This window comes from Lycium ferocissimum, chromosome 2, assembly GCF_029784015.1.
Source record: "Lycium ferocissimum isolate CSIRO_LF1 chromosome 2, AGI_CSIRO_Lferr_CH_V1, whole genome shotgun sequence".
Lineage (NCBI taxonomy): Eukaryota > Viridiplantae > Streptophyta > Magnoliopsida > Solanales > Solanaceae > Lycium > Lycium ferocissimum.
In genome coordinates this window covers 1,300,387-1,324,690 of record NC_081343.1, presented here as the reverse complement: position 1 = coordinate 1,324,690, position 24,304 = coordinate 1,300,387, and positions in this window count along the sequence as shown.

Genomic DNA, 24,304 nt, shown 5'->3' with positions numbered 1-24,304 from the left:
GCAAGCATCATTTAAGGACCTTTGAGTGAGGAGTCAGGCTATAAGGACATTTGAGGTGATAGATCAATGATAGGTTGAACTAATTCAAGTTGCAAGGAGCATTTAAGAAATTAAGTCAAGGATCAGAAATATCGGTTGAAACCAGGAAAGGTGAATTCACTATAAAACATTTGAGTATCAATGTTGGGTCAGTAACTCAGAAACTAAGTCAGAAAAATGGATTTTGGCAAGGATACTTCGGTGAAATTATATGAGGACATTAGTGGATTATGTGTAAGGTAATTAAGGATCGCCTATGGATCACGGATCAATTCAATAGTGGTTTAGGTTGTTGCATCGATGATGATTGCTTCTTGTTAGGATAACCAGAGTTGGTCAGTATGTCTATGTCACGCCCCAGATCTGAAGTGGCGTGACCGGCACTAGATGCCAAACTATTCTAAATCTGGGACTTTGGGAGAGAAACCCCAAGTTTAGGCCGGTAAGGCTTATCTGCACACAGACAATACCAACAAACCGTAATTTGGATATATATATATATATATAGGTACTGACTATCTCGTCTGAACTGGGCACATACACCCAAAACGTATATACATACAACTAAGCAAGCCGACGAGGCTGCTGTGATCGTACAAAGCTTGTTCCAAATAGACATATACAAGCCGGTGAGGCTGTCACACGGGCACACTATATACATGACTCGTCTACAAGCCTCTAGGGAATCTGTGACTGTGCCATACAATCTATAATCAAAAGGAAGAGTCCAAAGACCTGGCAACTCCGAACAAAAGGGAGCTCACCAATCAGCTGATATCAGATCTTGCCTACTGGGGAGGCCTATCAATCTATCGGTCTGTTCCTGCAGGCATGAATTCAGCGCCCTCGGCAAAAAGGACGTCAGTACGAAACAATGTATTGAGTATGTAAGGCAAGGGAATAATTGAAACTGAACTGGAAAAAAAATGATACAATCTAGAGGCCAAAGAATCTTCAGAATAACTCTCTGTTTTGTCTCAAGTGGAATGCAATACCATGATAATATATGTCTCACTGACCAAGTGGCCAGGCTAAATAAAATGTCTCACTGACCCGTCGGCCAGGCAAATCTGTCTCACTAACCCGTCGGCCAGGCAATCTGTCTCACTGACCAAGTGGCCAGGCTAAATAAAAGTCTCACTGACCAAGTGGCCAGGCTAAATAAAAGTCTCACTGACCAAGTGGCCAGGCTAAATAAAATATATGTATATCATGTATGTGCAAAACAATACTGATACTGTAACATGTCTCTTCTGTCTCTCTATGAACTCAAGGACATAAGAAGGGGATATAGCCCCTCAGAAAGAATAATAGAACACTCAGAAATCAGGCAACAATATGACAAGCTCTACTTAGGCAATTTCTGGTTACAAGGTTATTAGGCTCTTACCTTATAAGGAATCATGCCAAGAAAAGAAGGAACGACTTTAACATACCTGAAGCTTACTTCTCGACTTTCCAACTTACTTCCTGTCTTGTAATCTACAAAAGATCTTTCATAGTCTCACAATCTACATATAAAACCATTCACACTATTGTTTGGCTTATCGTCACATGCTTATCTTAAGCCTTCAAATTAAATCCTATTAGAATCTGCCGAAATTTGAGCAGCATCTCTCCTGTTTATATTCCTATCCTGAAATCACATTACCAATAACCAACAACAACTCTAATATAAACAACATCATTATCAGTACCAAACACTCCATAAAACATCCCACACGATGTTTACCCGATTTCCCAACCAACTAATCTACTACACGATGATTTAATAACTCTATCTTTGTAAATAAACCTAAATCAATATCAATAAAGAGAGATCCATACCTTGTTCTTACTAGAACAGCAACATCTTCAATATCTACTTTGAATCCAGGCCAAAATCCACTGCAAAACGACACTATAATCATAACTATATGTTACCCGAGCCTCGATTAGTACTCCACCACTTGAAATCACTCAAATCCCTTAATTCTATGGTACATATATGTCTCTCTATGTTTTCTGAGCTTTTTGGGAAATTATTTGGATGAAAAATAGGGATTTAGGTCTTTATACAGTGTGTGGAAGTCGGTGGAAACTGACTTAAAAAATGCTCTGCGCGTTCGCGCAGCGATGTGGTGTGTTCATGCAGAGTTGCTTCAATGCTCCTCTGCGCGTTCGCGCCACTCCCAGGTGCGTTTGTGCAGGGCTATTTCCCTGCTCTGGCAGTCCGTATTCAAATGCTCATAAAATTAGCTTCCGATGTCGGATCGGTGCACAGTTTGTTGCATTGGAAACTAGACTTCATGAACTTCAATTTATGTTTTTGTTTTTCTTTTATACTCCTAATATACTAGGAGATATCCTTCTCTCAAGTTAGACCAAATTATCATATGAAACCTTGCCTAACCTCTTTCCAAAGCTTCAACAAACTTAATTTCCTTAAGTCACTTGCCCTCCAATCCTTCCATAACCTAGTACATGAACTCAAACCCTCATAACCATAAAACGGTCGCATATAATCTCATATATCCTAGAAGATAACCCAGTGTCTACAATTGGACAGCTAACACCTAACGAATCTTAACGTACAAAACTACGAGGTGTAACAGTCTAGCGAAGAGGCTTCTTGAAGATATTGTATAGGTGATGCCTCAGATTTAGAGGAGAATTTAATTTTGAAGTCGAGTGAAGTAAGAGAAATCTCGGTTGTTTGAGTGTTCGGTATACGATTATCTCCAAGATTGGATCAGCTATTTTGCAAGACCTATGATATTGCGATGCACTCGTGAGTGGGTTTCAGTGATGTTTAATCGATAGCAGTGAGCGTGCTTTTGGAATGGGATATGGGAAGTGAGGAATTAAGGTAAGTCATGGGTGTTCTTGAATCGGAGGGACTAAGGTACATATTCAGAAAGCAAGGAGTTGGAATTATAGCAGCATGGTTACTTGAATCATGTACAAGTTATGGCGACATTATATTGTGTCTCTCAGATAGAGTGTAAACGTGATAAGTATGATTGAGCAAAGAAGTATATGGACAATTCGACATGGTGTACGATGAGCGTTAAAGGACTTTGTGGATGGTGCTAGAAGAGAGGCATTTCCGAACTACGTGTGTGGCAAATTTTGACGAGAAAGTGAGTTGTATTGTATCAAGATGGGTAGAGTGGGTGAATAAGAGGGAATCTTGAGAATCACTTTAGTTTGAGGGTTAAGGATAAATTTTCTAGGAAGGGTCGTGATCGTGGTGGTACATCATGTTGGTCCACTGATAGCATGGGTGAGTATTTCAGTATTTAAGAGTCAGGAGAAGTTGCGCAAGGTATGGTGTGGAGATTACGAAATTTGATACTTTCGGATTCGTTAAGGCATTTGAGGGGTTATAATTAGAAGGTCGATAGTTAAGGTATATTAAATGAGGTCGCAGGTTCTGCGTCGAAAAGTCCGGAGTAGTGAGCGAGTTAAGAGGAAACGAGAAGGACTCGATGTACTAAGAGATCATGGGGTTATATCAGATTTGCGTTTCAGGTGAAAGTTGAGAAACATGAAGATTATAATCATAAGGTATATTTCTTCGATATTAACTCGATGACTTGAGTAGAATTCAGCTTCCGGACTCGGAGGTGATGGCACAGGGTTGATTAGTCATGAGAAAAGAGGTGTAAGAGGTTACCACAGATGTATGAGAGGCTTACTATGTATATTGAGTGGTCTGGGAATGGTTTGTTTATGAGGAGAGGGATTAGTATCGGTCGCTGCAGATGTATAAAAGGACTATGATTGGTTCGTGAAGCTTTGGAGCCAGTTCGGGTGACCATTGGGGATATTTGGGGAGTTGTGCATTTACTTTCGGGTCTGAATTGTTCAACTAGAGTCGGGGGACTATGTTTATGTTACTAGAAGGACTTATAGGTAATCTAGCAAATCACCTTCATGGCGTCGATGGATTTCTGTTCAAAATTGAGGTTTGGTAGTGTTATCGGGTCTCATTGAAGTTTGCAAGCGAGGTTAATGATATTTTACTGATGGCAACTGTTTAGCCAGTTCTAATGATTTACACAGATATTGGGGGTATATTGAGGAGGTACAGATGTTTATAGGAAGTTTTTAGCGTGCTAAGATGGTTTTCTACGAGTTTGGCTCGACAAAGTAATCAGTAGGTATGCATATAGTTTGGTGATTTGAAAATTTGAGAAGGATTGGAGGATGGGTTTTGACTAAGTGGTTCCAACTTTGAGATACTGAACTAATGAGATTGGAATTAGCGCAATAAGCTCTTGATAAGATCAATTGTGATGGAAATACTTAGAATTTGCTCAAATAAGAGAAGAATTCTTTCGTGACGAGAGGAAGTCATGATTGGGACTCGTGGCTTGTGTCAATGTGCTTCTAATGAAACTTGGTGATGATGCCAGCTTGGAAGGTGTGAAGGAAGGATTAGCAAAATCAGAGTACTCTAGCGGTTCATGTTTGGAAATGGAGTGTGATAGCAATCAGAGGGTTGTGGTGTCTGTGATGGTATTGTGGAATCAACCAATTTATTTAGTGGTATGGTTATAGTCAGAATCAGGTAATTCGAGTGGGGACAATCAGAATATTCGAGGATCAACCACGAAAGGAATTTGGGTATTTGAGCTAAGTTAAGGGTAGTTTTGATTAATAAGGTGGACTAGCGGTACTACCGGTGTATTACTTGCCTGTGGAGGCTTCCTTGAGGTTATAATGGGGATTCTTTGGTTTCTCGTCGGTTTTCGTGCTCTTTCTTTTTCGTTCGAGGACGAACGATTGTTTGATTGGTATATGATGTAGCGACCCGTTTGGTTGTTTTAGGTATTTTACCTCTTTTACCCCTGTTGACCCTTCCCCGAGCTTCGTTAGAGCACGTGTGACTCGTAGGGGTGGGTAGCTCATTTCCCTAGGTGGTCCAAAATGGTTTTGAGGGAATTAGAGGCTTAAAGTGAAAAATTGTTGACCAATTGTTGACTTTTAGGTAAATTAACCTTTTGGAAATCTTGTCGATTCCATAAGGTTCGGAAAGTCATTTATAACATAGTAGGGTGATTGGTTTGGTTCCCAAGGCGCTCGAGAGCATTTTGGGTCCTTGGTTGGAAACTTAACTTGGGGGTTTTAGGGGCTGACCATGTCAGAATGACCTCTGTTAGGAATTCTGAGGCCACTGGTCGTTTCGTAGGGTATTTTTATATCGGTATGCACATTTGGATTGTATCCGAGGGGTCGCGGATGGATGTCAGGTTTTGGGTTGGACTTAGTGAAAAACCACAATTTCGCTGGTTTCTGATGTCCCAATTCTGCAAGCATGTGTTCGCATCTGCGGGTCCACCCATGCGGGACTTGGTCCGCAAACTCGAAGAGATGACCTTTATGTGACTCCGCAAATGCGAAGTCCTCTTCGCGGAGGCGAGTCAGCATCTGTGGACAAGGTGTCCGCGGATGCAGGAATCGTTGAATCAGAAAATCCTTTTATTTCCCAACTTCGAATCATTCCTTCCATTCATAAAATTATTATCCTAGAGAGAATTGTGGAGAAATTGAAGAACTCGAGTGAATTCATCTAGAGGTGAGTTCCTTTACTTTCTCTTGTAATTTATTTATGATTTAGGATTGGATTCCATGCTAGTTTCATGATTTAAGTTGGGGAAGATGGGTAGAAACACTATGTTGTTTTTTTTTGTTATTTATTGTCTATTTATTTATTCATGAATTTGTGAAAGGTTTCTTAAAATCTAAGCTTTTAATCATTGGGGATTTAGATGTTCAGTTGAATCTCTTATTAATTTCTAGGGTTTGAATGTATGGAATTTGGTGGCTTTCTATTATTGATGAAATTAATGCTAATTGGGGACTAGTTGTTGTTGATTATTAGTAATTGGACTTCTTGAACTTCGAATTGACCTTTTCCAACTCATAGTTTCTCATTTTAGCCTTATGGGCCCGGAGTCACTCTTTAGGGTTATTTTGGGGGTTTTCCATAAGCATACCAATATTTATATCGTTAGATTCGTAGTATAATATAGATCAGTTAATTGTTAGACTTCGAGCATTCGGAGGCAATTCGGAAGGGAAAGGCCCAGATTTGAGGAGTTCGAGGCTAGTGCTCGGCTTCGAGGTAGGTTATGGCTTATCTTCTTAGACTTTGATTAGCTAATCACATTTGTTATATATTTGTTGACGGGGAAAGCATGATAGGCCTTTGGGCATGGTTGTGGTGCTACGTTAAATCACTAGGTTGGTATGATTTACGATTATGTGGGCTTGTCATCGTTCTTTATGAAATTATTGACATTGGTGATGCGGAATGTGTTGGTTCTATTTGTTATAATTGAGACTGATTCTCTGATACATTTCCATGGTAGTTTGAAATTCGTGCAAGGATTGAATTAACCTTATGGTATTTTGTGAATTCCATATCATATTTATTGGCATTGTTACATGTGATCCCTCATTCTTGCATTCATACATTCATACATGATGAAAGAGTTATGGAAACGGATTCGAATTGGAAAAAAAGAGAATGATGAAAGTAACAAATGATTATTGCTATGGTCCGAGGTTTGTACCGGGAATATTGATAGAGCCACGGCCTGTAGTCTATCCGGGTTGGCTAGTACATGACACTTCGGGCCCCTCATGGGTCATGACTATTAAAGCAACAAATGCTTATAGCATGTGTGTATAGATTTGAGATATTGGCCATTGCATTACACGGCATTTGCATCTCATTTGCATTGGATCTCTCATTATCGCATCATATATTATCTTATTGGATTCCTGTTAGTGTTATACTTATGTTGTGATCGATGGATGAGTTTCTTATAACTTGATAGACTTGTGGAATAGAAGCTTAACCTAGGCTATGACTTGATGATATTGGGATATTTTGTGCCTGTAGATTATTGTTGGTTGTTTACCTGTTGATTTATGTACTTCATATGCATTATCTAATCTTAATCGGCTATAATGCTTACCAGTGCGTGTGTTGTACTAATACTACTCTTGTTGCACTTCTCCTAAGTGCAGAGTTTGAGACAGGTTCTACATTCAGGCCCGAGTTTAGCCCCGAGGTTTCTTATCTCAAGATCGGAGGGTGAGCCACCTGTCAACCTGTAGCCCTAGATCTCTTCTTTTATTGTCTATTTCTCCATCCCTTAGACAGTATTCCCTTGTGATCAGATGAATTATTATATTTCTAGACTTGTATTTAGATTAGTCGTTCTTGTACTGCGACTTCAATCCTTGGGAGATGTATTTGTATTTGACTTAGTATTCCGCACTTTAAGTATCTATGGTATGTTAAGACTTATGAAATGTTTGGCCTGTGTTATTTATGCTTGATTCGTAATTTGACTAACTATTGATTGTGGTATGCCCCTGAAAATTTCGTGCTACCAAGAATTGTAGACGGCTTGGTATGAGCTCGGAGAAGAGTAAAGTCATGCAAGGATTAGGACGAGATTAGAAGATCTCGAGTATAAGAATATATATATATATATATATATATATATATATATATATATATATATATATATATATATATGCATGACATTCGAGACCATATGGGGTGAATCGGTTCATATGTCACTTGACGAAAAGCCCTCGTTACCGTAAGCTAAGTGGCGCCCACACATCGGAGTTTTATGAAGGACATATGAAATAATATATGAGTAGTACATGGGAAGTTGAGCAAGTCCTAAAAAGGACCCTTAAGCCAAAAATGGGCATAAGCCCTCCAAAGGGATGATTTAAGGAAATGTTTTTGGACGATCTGACTTGAAGAGGCCAAAACATCGTTATAAGTTTGGAATTTGGAAAAGCACCAAGAGTGAAAGTTGTAGACAATTGAAAGATCTTTCCAACCATAGGTCGTGGGCCCTCATACTATATTGGTATCAAACGTTATGCGTGTTTTAAGATCGGCTATCTGGGCAGAAAAATAACCCTGCGCGAATGCGCCAGAAGGTGGCGTAAACGCGCAGGGCAGGACCTGGAAACTCAACGTGAACGCGCCACGTGGCAGCGCGATCGCGCAAAGCAATTTTTAAGTCGGTCCAGGCAGAACCTGGACCATTATAAAAAGGGGACAGCCCCCTTATTTTTCATCCCAAACACACCCAAACTCACCATAATCTTCCAGAAAATTCCCCAACATTCCAACACCAACTTTTTAGCCTAAATCAGGTAAAATTCCCAAATTCCGGCCCAGACGGCGTATAGTTGCAACTACAAAATTGTGTATTGACGCGTTGTGGCTTAAGCTCAAGGTGGAGGAGTGAATATAAAGCAATATTACCAAGAGAAAGGTATGAATATCTTCCTATTTATGTTAATACCGGCTTATTCATGAAGATAGAGTGGTTAAATAATTGCATACTGAACTGATTAGTTATGGAAGTTGGAAAACAGCGTGTAGGCTGTTTTATGGAATACTTTGGCATTGTAAATGATGTTATTGATATTGGTAATGTTGTTGTTGTTGTTGGTTGTTGAATTGAGGATTCGGGCTAGGCATATAAATGAGAGAGAGCCGCTTCCGATTTTCTGTAATATAAAATAGTTTGATTTGAAAACTTTGAACAAGTGTGCGTGATGAATCTAACTTTAGTATAAATCCTCTTAAATGTAGACTTGCGAGCTCGGGCGAATAAGCGTAGCTAATAGGAGGTCGAACAGGTATGTTAAGGCTCGTCCCTTTCTTTCAGAGGCATGATTCCTATGTTATGACTTCATAAATGTTTCCATATCTTCCTTGTTTTCAAAAGTTAGATGTTTATGACTCCAAGGCATAATTCCTTTCCTAATAATTCATAAATGTCTTTCAAAATGTTCGTAGTTTCCAAATCAGAGATTTATGGCTCCGTAAGCTCTTATGATAACAACGATGAACCTGTTTTTACAATGATAATGATGATGTTAAAGATGAGAATATTTTTCTATGATGATTAAGATGATGATGATTTTATGTTTAAAGGTTCCAAGTTTATGATTTCAATGATGATATGAGAATATTGAACTTTCTTTTGACTTTCTCAATTTTATTCATTGTTGTTGCTCTCACCTTATATTAATTGTTCCTTCGAGGTGAGATGTAGCGACGATGCTTATTCCATAATATAATCGGAGGCTATCGATCTTACGTCACTCCGATAGAGTTATAGCTTTCTTTGGGCTCTCATGCATGCTGCTTATATGATATTTGAATATGATATATGTATATGTATATGGGGAATATGGCAAAAAGGGCGAGGTGCTATAGACGCATGGCCACCTGATCAGCTAGTATAATATGACATGATATCATCCCGAACGCGGGATGCCTGGACGCGGGATGCCCGGACGCGGACTATATGGTTAAATGGATTGGAGCCGACGTTCCTCGGCAATATGATATGTTCTATTTTTTGTATACATATATAAGAAATGTTTTTCAAAGAATGTTAAGCAAGCATGGCATCTGCCCTAAGAGGCATCCTGATGTGTGCTATTCCCTTATCTCATGTTATGTTCCATATGTCTTATTATATTATTGTTCATGCCTTACATACTCGGTACATTACTCGTACTAACGTCCCTTCTTGTGGAAGCTGCGTTCATGCCCGCAGGATCAGGTAGCCAGCCAGACGATCCATAGCAGTAAGACCTCCCCTCAGCTGCAGTCAGTACGCTCCATTGATCCGGAGCTGTAGCTCTTTTTGGTATGCCATCTTGTTATGTACATATATGGGTACGGCAGGTCTTGTCTCCGTCCTTATACATACCGTATTCTATAGAGGTCTGTAGATAGTGATATATAGCCATAATGTTATGCAGCCTCGTCGGCTTTTATTTTGTTGTACAGTATATATATATAGCGGCCAAGTCGGTTTGCGTTGTTACTCTCAGTATTTATGCCTATATGTATGTGTTGGCCGTGAGTTCTCGATGTGGTGTCTTTTGTGTTGGTTGTTCCGAGACAAGATAGCTCGATTCACATTGTGTATGGGCCCCGGGGATAGTCGGCCGAGAGTAAATTTCAACACGGGAGTGCTCGGCCGGTAGTGGTCGGCACTTGTTACGGCTCATCGGTTTTGCTGCCAGACAAAAGTGGTATCGTAGCGAGTTCGTACTAGGGATTGTCTACGCTGCATCGTGTTCTGATAGAATCCCGTTTATGGGTGTGAAACCGGCCACACTTATAAAAAGTGAGGTCGGCAGGGCATTTAGGAATCATTGACCTTTCCTTCTATCTTAGATCATGCGATAGAGCCAGAGTCTAGGAAAGATCGCTTCTGACCCCTTTTTCTTGTAGGTAAGCGCAGACTGACGAAAGATGAAGATATCAGCCTCGGACAGTGGGGTTGCTAAGAAGGCCCCCAGATCAGATCCAGGACCCCAGGCTCCAGGACCGAACAGGAGGAGCCTCAGTTATTCCATTGAGACTGATCCCTCGGATGACCCAGCGATGATTCCTCTAGAGGTTTTGACTCCTAAGGAGGACCCCCCGTAGGACAAGCAGGACACGATCCACCGAGTATTCGTCCGGGGACACCGGGAGGAGGAGATCCCCGAGGTCATGCCGCCGGGCCACATGCGGCGAGCACTACGTCGAACCCGACCTCCCCCAAGGAAGTGTTACGGATTACCTGCCCCACATCTCCGTCGTCGGTAAACCAGGAATTGCCCGGTTATATATATCCATTCGACTCAGATGAGAGAGATGATGAAGGCCAGACGAGCAGATGGTGTATAGACGATGACGAGGAGTACACTTCATCTTATAGTCCACCAGATCAGACTAGAAACCGATCGGCTACAGGTATATGAGCCTTTATTGGAATTTTCTATGTATGTGTGTTTGTTGTAGATTATTACTTAATAGCGGCGAGCGGAAATCCAAAGGGGCCGATAACCAAGTATTTATAAGTAACGGTGACCAAGGTGTTTTCGCCACCATTGGGAATCTGGAAATCTAGGACGGAAAGTAGTCATACATACAGATGAAAGGTGAATATTGAGAATTAAAAGGCCAAAATAGTAATTGTGTAGTTGGAAGAAGTAGAGACCACTTTCTAATTCGGAGGGAGATGCGTTACGAGAGTGTTTTGGAATCGTCAAGACTTCAACTTGCTCTAGATTATGTGATAAAGGTCATGCGGTGAGGTGGACGCGATCATGCCAAGATTAACGCACCGGATTTCATCGTAGTTCCAAGGTTAAGCCGTCTCAGCGAGAGAAATACTAGGATGGGTGACCCTCTGGGAAGCGTACTAAAAGTTCTATGAATTTATACATAAGAGACAAATGAGAAGCTAGAGTAGCCTAAGAAAAATTGGAGTATGCGGAGTGGTTGGAAACCTTAAGAGGTTGCGTAGGACGAGGCGAACTAGACCGGTGAAGAGAAAGAGGGTGCATCAAAGCCCTGGAATTAGGATGAGTTTGAGTAGTATTTGGAGACACTTTGTAAGCGAGGCGTTAGTAAATATATACATATATGTATGGGTATGACATTCCATATGTGGCTGTATCAACGGGTATGTGTATCCCAGCAACCGTCGTTGCGGTATATGGAAGCCAATAATCGAACAGGGTAACGAAGTTCAAGTGACAAAAAAAATGGTACAAATGTTACAAGGTAAGTTAATGCTATTCTTACTACAGGTTAGAGTCAAAAAGTCCAATGCAATAACATCAGGGAAAGGAAGAAAGTGAGTATATAGAAAGTAAAGAGATTAGAATGTCTGGAAAAAAAAAAAAGAGAGAGAAGTAAGAAATGAGGGTGAGTGAAGCTTCCAAGAGAGATGACGGGCAAGGCAAGGGACTATTTGGATAAAATTTGAAAGTAGGTATGTGAAAGGAATAGGGTATGGTAGCACGGACAAGAAATGAACATACAGGATTAGGAGAACGAATATTAGCAAATGGGACTGAAGGGAAGTAATCACAAATAGGGATGTGAAGTAAGAGAAAGAACGATCAGGCCTTGCAATGACACTAAGAGATTTCCAGCTTTCAAGAAGAGTATAAAGGGATAAATGTGTAGCCATGTTGATATGGTTGCCTAGGACATGGAGAAGCTTTCCTAAAAGATGACTTAAAAATAGAACGGATCTGCACGTTTAAAGGAATATTTCATGAACTTCAGGGGCGATACTATAAATAACAAGAGGAGAAGGGCGCTCGAGAAGGAAGGAAAGTAAGGAAGCTAAGGATGAAAGTAGGGAAAGTATACTAATCGGTTGATCGAAGGAAGAGGAGAGAATTAAGGAGTAAGGTAACTGGAAATCTTTAACCATGGGAGTAAGAAGGATATCTTAACGATTTGTTCATAGGAAGCTGATCAATCATCGAGATAAGAACGAGGATGGTAGGGCGACACAAATGATTAGAAAATTAATGACATGGGACAAGAATTCTTGTTAAGATCGAGAGATTCAATCACAGAGGAAATGGAATGAAATGTGAGGAACGTGCATGGAAGACAACCCGGCTGTAGCATCAGAAAGACAGACAAAGGCTCGATGAATGAGGATAGAGAGAGTGTAAACTGTAAGAATTCCATGCTAAGAGCAAGACATAGCATGACACTAGGAAAAACTTAGATGCACAACTGCAACGCAAACGCCTAGTTAGGAAAAATTGTGAGTAAATGAGCTAAACAGGTGGAAAGAGTAGTAGTGGATGGAAGGGTATGGGATATTGACAAAATGGTATGGTATAGACATAAATGGAGGGAGAACTCAAGGTAAGAAGAATCTTAGAGAAGTTATAAACAAAGTCGGGAAGATAGACGAAGCGTAAAAGAGTAGAGCATACTCGAACACTTCGTAAAGGACGTAGTGAACCTCGACGTCCCCATTAACTCGTCGGTCCAGGAAAATCCTTAGTTACAAAAGACAGAAGTATGGTGAGACGGTAAAGAAGGTATGTTACATCCCGTGTTTTTATGTGTTGGAAAGCCTCCAAGTTAAAAGACATAAGTAGGGGAAAACAAGGTTACCCCAATCTTATAGATGGTTAGGATGAAGTCCCGAAGTAATTTAAGACTCGAAAGTGGAACGACGGTGATTGAAAATAATATTTTGTGTGTACCAAAAGAGTTTATGGACTAGTGCTATGTCACATAATCATGAAAATGAGTATATGAAGTGTATTAAAAATTATTACTATTTAAGTGAATTGAGATCAAGGAATTAATTATATGTGTAATTTGTTAAATGGAGAATTATAGTGGAAGAAGAAATTAACTAGGATTTTGAATAAGTAGCCGTGTGGGATATTGATAAGTGGAAGCAAGTGTCATATGTGGACCATGTAGAGAGGAGGTGGTGGCATCATATATTTAAGGGTGGACCTAGGGATGACATGTGTAAAGACGATAAGGCTACTTAAGCCCCTTATATCATTATCATGGCTTTTGCGTAGGAAAATAACTTTGCTGAAATTGTAATTCATATTGCTATAGCTGGAACGTGAATATATTCTATTATAGCAGCAAGAACACTTGAAATTTTAAGGAAGCAAAAGTTTAATTCTTCTCAAGAACAATATTCGGGTTTTGCTCACTACTTCGATCTCGTTTTTCCGTTCTATCGCGTTGTTGAATTCGGGCTTTCTTCAAAGGGAAGTAAAGTGGAAGAAGATCATTTATTAGCATATAAGGTAAGATTTATTCTCTTCTAGGTATATTTAAATTCATCCCACTCATAGCTAAATTGTGAGATGGGAACTACGAAATTAATTGCGGGAAATCGGATAAACTGTTGTTATCGTATGGGTTGTTTGGTGGCTGTTTTGGAACTTGTTATTGTTGTGTTGTTGTAGTTAATATTGTTTAGAAATTTTGGAATGAATATGGGGTTTAAAACTATTGTTTAATTGACAAGCCGAGCTTGCCGCTCGTCGCATTATTGTTTGAATTATTGAAACTATTTTTATATTGTTGAGGGGCTGGATCGATGGGATTAATCATTGAAGTTGTTAATATGGTTGTTGGTATTGTTGTTGATGATTTGGCCAAGTTGAATTCTCGGGGTTTGTTGAATTTATAAAGGAAATGCTCTCCGAATTTCTATAAGTGAAGTGCTAGCTTAGGGTTGGATTCCTAAGTACCTATAGCTAATGTTTGGTATCTACTTGTCACGACCCAACCCCGTAGGCCGCGACTAGTGCCCGAGTTGGGCACCCGTACACACCCGTTAATCAGAAGTAGCATACGAATAGCTTACGCGGTATACAAATAACATATATATACAGAAAAGTGGAACGTCACCCCGAAGCTGTCACAAATGTACAAATATACATATCGCTATCGCAATCCAGCAGATAATATCACATATAAGCCGATAAGGCTATCATAATATAGGGGGACGTCCAAATCACAAATCACACAGACACGACTGAACAGTGAATACCCATAACCCACACATATATGTTTACAGACCTCTAAGAGTCATAACAGAATCATATGACGGGACAGGGCCCCGCCGTATCCGTGAATAAACATATACATATGCACAATAACAGAATCTGGATCAGAGTATAGGCTCCAGAACAAGGGAGCGCTCCAAGTCAGCTGAACAGGAATCCTAAGCTGGTGGATTATCCAAATAAGTATATGTACCGCGCGGCGAAACGTACCTCCGAAGAAAGGGAAAGGGGTCGCACGGAATATGTACCGAGTATGCAAAGCATGAAATATAGTAAAAACGTGATCATAGTCAAACCGTAAGTACAGAAAGTAAATGCAATATTCAAAATATCAAAATGCTTACTCATAAAAATACAAATCATGCATAGGGCTCTTAGAACTATGGTCGCCCGCCCGTCGTTGGCGCAATAACACAGCATCACACCAGAAGGTTTCATATCTCCGTATCCCCGATATACATCACAACACATCATAATAACACAGCATAACACCAAATATACACGGTACCCGGCCCTCTAGCGAGGGGCTCAGCGAACCGGACACATCATACTCCGGAATATCACATAGTGCGCACGATAACATAACCGGCCCGGACTCGGTGAAAGAGGTAACAACCATATGCACGAGCAGAGTCGTGAGCAACTATATGCAGTTTAAAACATTTTCAAAAACTCGATAAAATAATCAGAATGAACCATCATTTAAAAACCAAAGCAACAGCCAAACTAAGTTTCTTCCGAATGTCGTTCCAGAACATATCAAATGGAACTTTAGGACTCGTGGATACGTATCAAACCATATGAAATAGCTTATAGAAATGAGGCATATTCGTCATTACAAGCTCGAGAAAGAAGTAGGTAATCGACGTTCGAGGGTTAGGACGATAGTCACACTAAATCCTTGCAAAGGTCGTTGGTATTACACAAAGGAAAGTCTCGGGGCCCACGGACGAGTATCAAACCGATCCGGGTCCATCTATGAAAGTTGGAGACCTTATTCATTATAGAATCTCCTACGAACGTTTCGAGGCGATCCGAGCTCGTCTATGAAAGTTACGGTTGTTCGTAGTTGTAGAATCCTTTAAAAACCACATTCTTTATGCAAAATTTGAAATCCAATTGTACAAAAGACTTAAGAACCATAAGTTGACCATATTAAGGACGTTAACATTAAGAAGTAAATAAGAATCGTAAACGTGCTCGGATCTTAAGAATGAAGTTCCCCCGAGACTAGTACTTACACTAGGACATGCCAAAAGAAAGAAAAGTTAGGCTTTACATACCTCGTCCGCTTCCTAAATTAATCCAAACTTACGTCTTGGCTTCTCCAAAATCTACAATAACATCATTAGACGCCAAACATTAGTCGTAAGCTCTTAGAAATCCAATTCTAAACTAGCACTCCATTTACAGAAATTTGGGCAGCATCTCCCTCACAAATTCAACAACCCGAGAATTCAACTCGGCCAAATTCATCAACAACAATGCAACAACCAACTAGCAACATCAACAGGTGATTCAAAACTCATTCTAACATTAGTAACTCTTTTCTATATACTTCGACGGCATTTCATTTACATTCAAATCACCACCTACAATTAAGCCAACTCCAATGCTCATACATTCAAATACCAATCCGAAACCATTCAAACAAAATTCAAGAACATTTCAAACAATCCACACAATATTCAAACGGCCCAACCAATGTGCAAAGCCACCCGAAACCTTCCAATTCCCATAGGGACAACAACAACACATTTCTTTCTTCCAACTTCATAAACTACATCAATAATCCGCATGTTAACAACATCATTTTCATCAATTCAAGAAACTACATTAAATTCACATTAGCTTCTAAAACAGCACATATACGTTTTCCACTTCAACTTACATCATTAAGCTTTCATTATCATCATATAATCCACAACAACAACAACCAAAACACTAAATAAAATTAGTTCATCATATTCTATAAAACGGCCCACTACACGGCTCAACTTCAACACGTAACATATCATGATTTCCATCCATTTTTACACATTACAACACATTCAAAACATCCATAACACAGCTAATTCCAACCATTTAACCCACATAAAACAACCCGCTTAATCCATAAATCTCAACAAAATAACAAACTAGTTTATAACACTATTTTCTCCGTTCTAATCCGTAAAAACTCTAATTAAACTTGTTAACAATGAAAAAGGGACCTTAGTCTTACCTTAAGTATGCAGCCAGCACGTCACCCTCTTCTTCTTGGATGATTTTTAGCCCAAATTGAAGGCAACGTACCGTACAACACTTTTCTCTTCATGAGCTTCGCGATTCGGGCCTTAGATTGTGGTCAAAATTTGGTTTCTCTCTCTCCTCTCTCTCTCTCTCCATCTCTGAAAATCTGGATGTTTTGGTCTGAAAAATGAAGGAGAAAGCTGAAAATTTCACTTGAATGGCATGGGTATTGGGCCTGACCCGACTTGGAATCGGGTTGGGCCGAATCCACTTTTCAGCTCGACCTTTCTGCCTTAAAACGTCCATATCTCCTTATCCCGATGTCGCCTGTGAACCCACGACCTATGGTTGGAAAGATATTTCAATTATCTACAACTTTAATTCTGGGAGTTTTCCCAAATTCCAAAATCATAATACCGCTTTGGCCCCTCGAAGTCTGATCACCCGAAGACGTTTTCTTAAATCGTCCCTTTGGAGGGCTTACACTCATTTTTAGCTTATGGGTCCTTCTTAGGACTTTCTCAAATTCACATGTACTACTCAAATATCTCTTCATATGTCCTTTATAAAATCCCAACATGTGAGTCCCACCTTAACACACGGCCACTTTGGCCTTTTCATGAAATTTTTATTTCAACTTCTAGCTCCTAATTTCTCTTAATATTTCATACCAATAAAATTCATAAACAACTTATACATTACACCAAATCGAAAAATATCCTTGTCCTTAACTTGTCACAACTAACTTAAAATATTCCAACGTACAAAATACGGGATATAACACTACTGATGTTGTTGAAGATCTTGAGAAGCCCGAGACTTATGTTTGGATTAGCTTAAGAAGCGAACAAGGTATGTTAAGGCTATACCCTTTTCTTCTTTTGGCATGGTCGATATGAAACAAACGGACGACGAACGTATAAACTCCAAAGAAGCTCCTATTCTTAGAAATACTAGAATGGCTAATGTTCTTGATTTCCAGAAGCTATTTCATTATATCCTGATACGTGTCTATGATTCTTGAAGTCCTATTTTGATATAATCCATAGTGACATTCGAGGGTGCTTCCAGGTTATTGAAAGAGTTTCAGAAATAATCTTATGAGTCTCACTTGCATTCATTTGCTTCTATATATATGTATACACTATTTTATTTCACCGAGTCCCTCACTAGAGAGCCGGGTACAATATATATATGATTATTTCACCGAGTCCCTCACTAGACGTCCGGGTAAGGTATATATTTACATTTCACTGAGTCCCTTACTAAAGGGCTGGGTACGGTATATATTTACATTTCTAGTCATTGCCTTCGGGGCTACTTACATTGTTATTCTCTGCCTTCGGGGCTATCCATATTACAGGTTGTTTCTCGTACGTTTATTATGACTTATATCTCAATCTTTATGACTACTGCTGCCATACATACTCGGTACATTATTCGTACTGACGTCCCTTTGCTTGGGGGCGCTGTGTTCATGCCACGCAAACCCAGATTATTTTTCAGGGAAGATTATACAGGAGACTGAATGTAGGGTATTCCCTGAAAAAAGTGTTATTTTGGATTGGTAAACTCCATTTCATTCGGAGTATGGCCGAGTCAGAGTATTTCTTTATGATTTGAGTCAAATGCATTATGGGTATGTTAGGGCCCTGTCCCAAACTATGTTTTGAGATCATGTTCTACATTAGAGACTTTTGCAGACAGAGTCATGTATACAGTATGTCAGTCTTGTAAGCGGCTATGTAAGCCGATATATCATTTTGCATTACTTTACGGATTTCATATGATTACACATTTCACTTGATTTGAGAAAGACGAAAAAAATATTTTGAAAAGCTTTCATTATGCATATCGTTTCATGACTAAGAGTCCAGTAAAATTATGAGTATAACGAAAACCAGCGGGTTCGCTCGGCTCTAAGTAAGGGTCGGGTGCCCATCATGCCCTATCAGGATTGGGGGTTGTCACGACCCAATCAGGGGGCCGCGATGGGCACCCGGTGCTAACCCACCCAGGCACCTCTTAACATGCTTTCATATTTACATCTACGTGAGCCACATAGTTAAATCATACTTCCATCCATTATTCACACTAATTGCGTTGGGCAGCAATACATTCATATCATCCATAGCGATTATGCCCATATCAATGTACATAAGCCGACGAGGCCAACAAAATGATATCCAAAATATAGGCCGACAAGGCCGAACACATCTACATGTCTACGAGCCTCTAAGGAGAGTATGTCATATCATATAGGAGGGACAGGACCCCGCCATGCCCATAAATATGTACACAAAAGAATGAATACCAAAAGTTGTAGCTCCGAATGAAATGGAGCTCCGCTATGTAGTCCACTGAGTAATGAAGCTATGGATCAAGTCTGTCTCCCTGGCCATCTGCGGACATGACGCAACGTCCACAAATAAAAGGACGTCAGTACGAAGAATGTACTGAGTATGTAAAGCATGATCAACATCATTATAAAAGCATAATAGACAACACAAGAATTAGCATAGGATGGGAGATAATAGTATCATCGTCATAAACACTTACTTGCTTTCCATAGGGACTTTCCATTTCTAATTCATGATTGTGTACATACATTCGTATCCGTATCCGAACTCGTTTACATTCCATATCCATATTCGTATTCATTTACATTTTCATATTCATATTCATATCATATACATAGCATTCCCGTATTCATGGAATATTCGTATTCATATTCATATCATATACCTAGCATTTACATAGCATACCCGACCATGAAGGTTCGGTGTTTCACATACCTGGTCCTACCAAGGCTCAGGGTTATACATACCTGGCCCTACCAAGGCTCAGGGTTATACATACCTGGCTCTACCAAGGCTCAGGATTATCCGTACCCAACTGCAGTGGTGCGCGCGCATTATATATATATATATATATATATATATATATTGTTATACCCCGTACTTTGTACGTTGGAATGTTCCAAGTCGGTTGCGACAAGTTAAGGATAAGGTTGCAATTTTTTTCGATTTTGTTAAAAGTGCATAAGTTGCATATTCATCTTTTCATTGGCATGGAGTGTTGAGGGTAAAATTGGAATAAAGAAAAATTTGGGGTCAAAAGTGAATTATGGAAAGTAGGCATTTCATGAAAATTTGGGACCAAAAATGAAGTTTTGGAAACTAAGAATTCATGAAAAAGAATGGCCATGTGGCCTTGCATGTGACATGTGGGCCATAGGCCACATGTATTAATTATATATGTAGGCATAAGATGACTAAGTCATCATATTTCTCATCTTCATCCTCTAGAAAGTTCAAGAAAAATTTGAGAGGAGAAGCCATAGGCCATTCGGCCAAGAAAAAAAAATTGGAGGATCATGAATTGATCAAGAAAAATTATTTCTTCAAGCAAACCTACTAATTGAAGGGTTCTTATTAACGTGGAAGCGTTGTTGGAAGCGTTAGATTACTCGTTTTCATCCTTGGCCAACTTTAGGCAAGTTGAGAAGTTGTGAAGAAAGGTGAGTTTAATCTTGTGTTTATGTGTTATAAATGGTTTATATGTGTTGTAGTATGTTAAAATGGAAGAAATTCATGATAGAAACCATGTTGGAGTTGAGGCCGTGTGCTGTAGGTGGTGGTTGGCCGTGAGAGTGTGTGTTGTGTTAGAAGTAATGTATTAATTCTAATTAGCATGTTTTGATTGTTGTAGTGTGAAGAAAAGAATAAAAATCATCTTGGTGTGTGTGTATGATGTTGGCCGAAAATGGTCCCTTTGTGTGGTTGAGAATGAACAAATTGTCGTTAGTATTTTAGTTGTCGTCGTTATGGGTTCTATGAGGAAAAAAATGCAAGTTTAATGACTTAAAGCGATGTTGTGTTGGTTATGGGTTGGTTTGGAAGTTAATGTGAATTTTATGTAATTTTGTGGTTAGGGAAGTGACATTGTTAAAGTATGGGTTGTTAATGTAATTCATGAATTTGAGAAAAGAAGGGTGTAGATTATGTTGTTTTCCGGGTTTGGAGATAATTTCGGGTGAGTTGGGATATGGTTTTGGTTGTTTGGAAATTTGTGTGAATTGTTTAAAGCGTTCTTGAATATTGTTTGAATGGTTTTGGATTAGTAATCGAAGGTATAAACGTTGATATTGGTTTGGATGTGAGTAGTTGAATGGAAAATAATGAATGTTGTTGAATTATATAAAGAAGTGTATTTAATGTTAGAATGCGTTGGGAATTGAATATTAATGTTGCTAGTTTGGTTGTTGGTGTTGTTGTTGATGAATTTGGCCGAGTTGAAATCTCGGGGTTGGTGTATTTACAGGGGAAATGCTGCCCAAATTTTTGTAAATAAAGTGCGAGCTTAAAATGGGTTTCCGAGGTGCCTATGACTAATGTTTGGTGTCTAATAACGTGTTGTAGATTTTGAGAAGCCGAGACTTGAGTTTGGATTAGCTTAGGAAGCAATCAAGGTATGTAAAGCTTACCTTTCCTTTCTTTTGGCATGTCCTAGACGCAAGTAAGTTATGATATGTTATGAGTTTCGGGGGAAATTCTATTCGTAAAATCCGAACATGTTTATGATTCATAGTTGCTTTGTGATGTTGGCATCCTTAATATGGTCAAGCTATGATCCGTATGTCCTTGATATGATTGGATTTGAAATGTTATGTATACGGTTTGTTCCGAAAGGATCTTATGTCTTTTGTATGACTAAATTCCAAAAGTTGCATAAAAGTTTTGTTTTCAAAAGAGTTTCGTTCCCAAATGATTCCGAAACTACGAACGTCCGTAACTTTCACAGACAGAGAACCGGATGGCTTTGATATGCTCGTAAATGATTCTATGACGTATAATGACTATGATTTTCATGGGCGGGCCCGACTTGAGTCGACACCCCTCCGTGGGCCCCGTGACTTTCCTTATGTACTTTTGACGATTTTTGAAAGGATATGATATGACCATTATTCCGATTTCAAGTACAATCAGTTTACTTATCTTTTGAGTTTGTAATAATGATTCGATAACATATGATAACTATGATTTTCGTAGGCGGGCCCGGATTGGGTTGACGCTCGTCCGTGGGTCCCGCGACTTTCTATGTTGGTTCTAACGACCTATTTTTGAAGGAATTTAATATGACTATCCTTCCGACCCCGAGTATGATTACTTATTTATCCGTCGAGTCCGAAACGAGGATTTTTATGCATGTGATTTTGATACGTAACTATGATCTCTAAAGCTCTATTTGATATGTTCTAGCGATCTTCGGAGGAAACTTGATTTGACTATTGTTTGGCTTTTAAGTGAGAGTTCGACTAATGGTTAGCTTTACATGAAGGTTCGATTTGATTATTCTGTTGAATTGGTAATGATGATTATGTGTGTGTGGCTTCTCACTACTCTGCTTGTGCGTATGATTATTGCCTCTTACACCGAGTCCCTCGATAGAGGGCCGGGACACGCTATGTATATGATGATATGATGATGACATGATTTTATCCACCGAGTCCCTCACTAGAGGGCCGGGACACGCTATACACCGAGTCCCCGACTAGAGGGCGGGACACGCTATACACCGAGCCCTCACTGCAGGGCGGGACACGCTATACACCGAACCCCTCACTGAGGCCGGGACACGCTATATGTATATATATGATGATGATATGATGATTACGTTCACCGAGTCCCTGTGCAGGAGGGCCGGGACACATTATATGTTATATGTGTGTATCCTGAAGTATGATATGTATTCCGAAATATGATGTGACACGAAGAATGATGTGACACGAAGTCTGATATGATATATGATAACATGATGATATGATGATTACTTACTCATGTTTCTAAGTCCCATGACGATTCGGATATGATACGGATATGCACGAATTATGTTTTAAAAGTAAGTCTTGTGGGTACTGATTATTGTACTACTTTTCTGTACTCCGTACTTCGGTTATGACTTCGATTTCTGTACTTTCTGCTTTGCATACTCAGTACATATTTCGTACTGACCCCCTTTCTTCGGGGGCTGCGTTTCATGCCGCGCAGTACCCGCGGATGAGTAGGTGATGTTAGCGAGAAGATGTTCCGGCCGGATTGGCGAGCTCCATTTCCTCGGAGTCTTTGCCGAGTCCGAGTGCTTTTGTATGGTATCCGGGATGTTGGTAGAGACTTTGCGACGTGTCGTGTGTGACATGTCGGTTGTAAGCGGCTACGTAAGCCGATGTATTATTATGCATTATGCTGCAGATTTGTTTTGTAATCGGCTATGTAAGCCGATATATCAGTACGCATTATGTTACAGATTCGTTATGACTACAGATTTTATTTGATTGGAAAAAGACGAAAAGTATGATGTTCTTTGAAAATTTTCCCTCTGCATTTTGACACGTTTTGCGGGCCCAGTATGATTATGTGTATTACGAAAGTTTGCGGGTTTGCTCGGCCCTAAGTAAGGGTCGGGTGCCCATCACACCCTATCGGATTAAGGGTGTGACATATATATATATATTCTACGCGGCCATATAAGCTTGGGATTTTGTAATAGCCATACATAGGCACACATACATAAAAGCCCATAAGCATCTTTAGCATCATTACTATCGTCGTTCATTACATCTATCCCTAGGGGATTTCTCATCATATAAGGAATTTAGTACAATCGTAACATAACGAGAATCATGAGCTTGGTAGCTTTTAGAGATCGAATCATTTGTAGGACATCATAGGCTCATAGAAGAATAGATATTTAGCCAAAGAACCATGCCTTATGAAAGAAGGGTTAACCTTACATACCTCTTCGTTCAACTATTCTATCACTTGCACGTTCTCCTTCAATGCTCACGTTTCTACCTTCATTAGAGTTATACTATCACTAGAAAATTGATAGCTTAGCATGCATGACTAAAGCTAGAGAAAATTGGACAGCATCTTCTTTATTTATACCACTTCCTCCATATCATATATCAACTCCCAAACATCAACAATAACATTCTCAACATCATAACAATACTCTTTATTCACATACATTATCCTTGCTTCTCAATTCACTTCTGATAATCCATATTCATGGTCATAGCACATTATTACATTCATTCATATACAATGTCTATCCCGTGTTCTTAACATCATTTATAACATAACCATAATCACAACACATCAAGAATCATGACTCAATCCAAACTATTACTCAAAAATGACACTATTCCCACATTCATGACCCATTTTCTATATCCTTCTACAATCCAAGTGTTTCAACTTTCAATACCTTAAACAATATGGAAATACCATAAAACTTACCTTAGATGGTGTAGGAATGACCCTTGGGTGCAAGCACTTCACTTGAGCAAAACCCTAGTTTCTCCTTCACTTAGATTCTTGTTTTGGATTAACTTTAATGGGTTTCTTACACTTGATTCACTTGGTTTGATGAAGTTGATCACAAATATCCCTTGAATTCTTGTGGGAGAAGTGTGGAGAGATGTTCTAGAGAGAAGGGGTGTGAAGAGGAAATGAAATGAAATGAACTTGGTCCCCTATTAATAATACACAATTCAGTCCCGACCATATTCTACGGACCAACATACAGTCCGTATAAATTATACTGACCGTATGTCGGCCGTAGA